The sequence below is a fragment of the Amborella trichopoda genome, chromosome 9 (genome assembly GCF_054954075.1).
Source record: "Amborella trichopoda isolate Santa Cruz 75 chromosome 9, AtrichopodaSantaCruz75HAP2 v2.0, whole genome shotgun sequence".
Classification (NCBI taxonomy): domain Eukaryota; kingdom Viridiplantae; phylum Streptophyta; class Magnoliopsida; order Amborellales; family Amborellaceae; genus Amborella; species Amborella trichopoda.
In genome coordinates this window covers 53183827-53188294 of record NC_142344.1, presented here as the reverse complement: position 1 = coordinate 53188294, position 4468 = coordinate 53183827, and positions in this window count along the sequence as shown.

Sequence of the window (4468 nt, the reverse complement as noted above, 5' to 3'; positions counted from 1 at the left end):
GGTCCCAAATTTGTAGAGATATAAATTATAAATATAAAAATAAGATCTACACTATAAATTATATTATAAATATAAAAATAAAAGGATACGATTTCTATGCAGCCGGCCCGTATATTATAGAAATACAGGCTTGGCAATAAATATATTTTTTAAATATAATTTGATCTTAATTATTAGAGAATATATAATGTTTAACATAGAGATCATGAATAAAGAAATAGAAAATTAAAAAATAGAAATAATAATTATATTAAGAAAACATTTGGACCGTTAATTATAATTGTCTTAAGATAGACCACCTATTTGTATTCATCTTTAAGAGGGGTGCTTTATACCTCTTGACAGCATATTGCGGAAATGCGGTCTGACCCACATGAAACAATTTTCTAAAATAAAATTAGATAAAATAAAAATTTTAAATTTTTTTTTTTTATATCTATTAGAGTCAGCAGGCCGACTCATTAATATATATATATATATATATATATATATATATATATATATATATATATATATATATATATATATATATATATATATTAAAAAATTGTTCTTATAAAGCATCCATCATCCCGTCCATCTAAAAATAGTTGAAAAACTAAAGGTCTAAATATCTTTTTTCATAAAATTATTATAAAAACTATGTCAATATAGTTATATGTCTTTTAAGAACAATGATCCAATGCAATGGTTGTATCATAGTATAATGCAACGACACTTCTAGAAAACTATGTTTGTGGTATTTGTATAACTTCAAATTTTATACACACTCTTTCTTCATCTCAATAATCAATCTCCAAAAAAAAAAAAAGTTAAATTTGAACCCTAGATATTGTCAAAATGAGTCCACTCCAAAAACGAATCTAAACCATTCATTTTGTGAATTTTAATATCTTAGCCTTTATGAACTCAAAATCATTTTTTCCTTTTTTGACATTGTTCATCTAATGATAATAAAGCCATCCAAAAAAATTGAAAATGAAAAAGTCATTCTAAGGTCTAAATGTAGGCATCTCACCAAAATGAACAGCCTGTGTTAATTGGGCTAAAAAAATACTTTGTAGGTTGTGTTTTCAATTTTTTCTTTTTTTAAGATTGTTCATTAGAATGAAAATAGTGTATATTTCAAAATTTGGATCAAACAAATGGTCATAAGCAGGTTTTTTAAAGTTGTTGCATTATATTACTATACAACGGTTGCATGAAATCATTGCATGTCCTTTAAACATTTATAATACAAAGACGGGCAATGATTTCATACAACTGTTGTATAGCAATATGATGCAATAACCTTAAAAATTCATCTTATTGCCATTAGTTTGATCTAAATTTTGAACTATACACTCTTTTCATTCTAATGAACAATTCCAAAAAACGAAAAAATTGAAAATACAACCTATAAAAGTGTTTTTTTAGCCTAATTAACATAGGCTGTTCATTTTAGTGGGATGATTAGATCTAGACGTTAGAAGTTCTTTTTCATTTGCAATTTTTTTGGATGGCTTTATTATCATTAGATGAACAATGTTAAAAAATAAAAAAATGATTTTGAGTTTATAAAGGTTAAGATCTTGAAATTGACAAATTGAATGGTTTAGATTCGTTTTTGGAGGGGACTCATTTTGATCATATCTAGGATTCCAATATAACTTTTTTTTTTTTTTGGATTGATTATTGAGATGAAGAGAGTGTGTGTACAAAAATTGAGATCATACAAATACTACAAACATGGTTTTCTAGAAGTGTCATTGCATTATACTTTTATACAACCATTGCATTGGATCATTGCTCTACAAAGACATTGTCACTATATATTTATAAGGGAATGATTTCATGCAACGACTGTATGTTAGTATAATGCAACCATCTTCAAAAACCATCTTAAAGACATTTGTTTGATACAAATTTTTAAATGTGCACTCTTTTTATTCTAAAGAACAATCACAAAAAAATTTTTTTAGAAAAAACACCCTAGGTCAAGTAATATAAGCCATCCATTTTAATGAGATGGTTAGATATAGGCCTCAAAAGGATTTTTTATTCCCAAAAAATTTATATAGTGTTATCATCATTAGATTAACGTTGAGAAAGAAAAAAGTGATTTTGAATTTGTTAAGGCTTAGATCTTGAAATTTACCAAATGGACGATTGAGATTCATTGTTCGAATGTACTAATTTTGACCATATACAAGGTGTAAATTGATTATTTTTTTTTGTAGGAATGATCATGAGGATGAAGAGAATGTGTGTGCGAAATTTGCAGTCATACAAATGCCAAAAACATGGTTTTCTAGAGGTTTGGTTGCATTATACTACTATACAACTATTGCATGAAATGATTCATCATATATATATATATATATATATATATATATATATATATATATATATATAATCCGGGCTGGGTTTAACCCTGGCTCATCCCCATAGGATCTAAGTTGGACCCAACCTAAATCAAGTCTAGATCAAGTCTAAGACCCAATTACACTGAGGCCCAAATCGTCGGGTCATTGTCGAACCAGGACTTCAAGTCAAACCCCTGACCATCATGTCCATTGCCCGCCCAAAACTTCGAGGTCTGCCATGACTTCAAGTCAGACCCTTGAAGTCCATGGGTTGTCCAACTAGAACTTCGAGATCTGACTTGAAGTACCCCTGAAGTCCATGGGTTGTCCAACTAGAACTTCGGGATCTGACTTGAAGTACCCTGAAGTCCATGGGTTGTCCAATCAAAACTTTGGGGTCTGCTAGGAATTCAAATCAGACCCCTGAAGTCCATGGGTCTACTCGACCTGTTCCCCATGTGAACTTCATGGGTCGACCCAACCTGTTGCCCACACAATATGTCGTAATATCATCTTTCCCAAGTTTCTCTAACACAACTTCTTCTTTTTTTTACCAATATTCGTACTCTTTATTAAAGTGTTAAAAGGGCATTACATCATGAGAAACAGTAAAAGAAGAGAGGTTAACACCACCCTTGGTCAGAGAATCAGCAATGCAATTTGCTTCTAGATAGACATGGGAAAAGGAAACCGACAAGTTGGTTACCGCATCCAGTTCCCATGGAACCTTCTGTTCAGTCTTACAACATCTGATAGAATTTAAAGAATCCCCTTCAATGACGCAAATAGTACCCACTGTTCTACGAATGAAAATTTCCACACCCCTTAACAAAGCAGTAAGTTCTATACAATTAGCCGTGGCTATACTGATTAGTCTAGCATATGAAAAAATTACATTTCCATAGCAATCTCGAACAATACCACCAATACCTACTGGTCCCGGGTTCCCCAAAGAACTACAATCAAAGTTTAGCTTAAAGCTGCCTATGGTCGGGGCATGCCACAAACCTTTAGGCCTACTAGAGACTAAACCTATAGAAAAAAGATTGGACAGATTTATCATAACATCACCTTAAAAATACCCCACCCATCCTTTACCACTAAAAGAGAAGACTAAATAGAGAGCTTAATTAAATGAATAAGCTTATCAACCGGTAACGCCACATCCTCAAAAGTCCTTCTGTTTCTCTCCTTCCATACTTCCCAAAGTATCAAATCTCTTGCTATCTTCTAAATCGTACTTCCAATCTTCAGAAGAGAGGTGTTCACGATGAAAATCTGATAGATCTTCCGATGAAGATCTCTCGAATTTTAGCACCTTAAACTAATTAAAAAGCTGTAAATAAAGTGGTAGAGAAAGTGAGACAGATCGAATTCAAATCTGATGTCAGATTTACCCAAAAAAGAGCAGATTTACTCTCAGATCTGTGGCATAACCAGTATGATCCAGAGCATTAAAATACGATTTTTAAGACAAGTTAACATATCAAAAATGAATAAAAAAGGCAAAACAGTAAAAAGAAGAAGAAAGAAATAATATCAAACGGGGCTGGATGGCCCGAGATTTCGGAGCCTTCGAGGGCTCGCCCGTATCAGAACCGGTCATCTTTGCCTCTCTGATTCAAATGTTGACCAGCAGATCTCTGGCGTAAAGGGTTAGATCTATGGTTGTTGTGCCCTAATTATAGTTTTGATCTAGGGTTTTTGTGCCCTAGGTCTAGGTTTTCTCAATCTTGTGGGTTAAGACTTCAAGAGGCTAGGGTTTCTATCTCGAGATTTTTCTAAAACCGTCGGTCTTTCTCAGGGTCTGGAGAAGAATTTCTTTAGTTTTCTAAGTTTTTTGTGATCTCCAAAGGTTGAATATAGATTCTGAGATTTTCTCTAATTTTTGAGGATTTTTCTTAAATTTTTAGGAATTTTTTAAGGTTTTTCCTATTTTTGGATAATTTTTCTAATTTTGGGAATTTTTAAAGTTTTTTTGGTCTCTTTTTGTCTCTCCTTTTAGGTTAGGGAGCGGGGGTTTTTATAATATTCAATTGGTAATTTTTTTGGAGTTTCTTTGAAATTGTTTGGATTTAACTTGAAGTTTTAGCCTTATCTACTTAAAGAAAACACGTTTACTG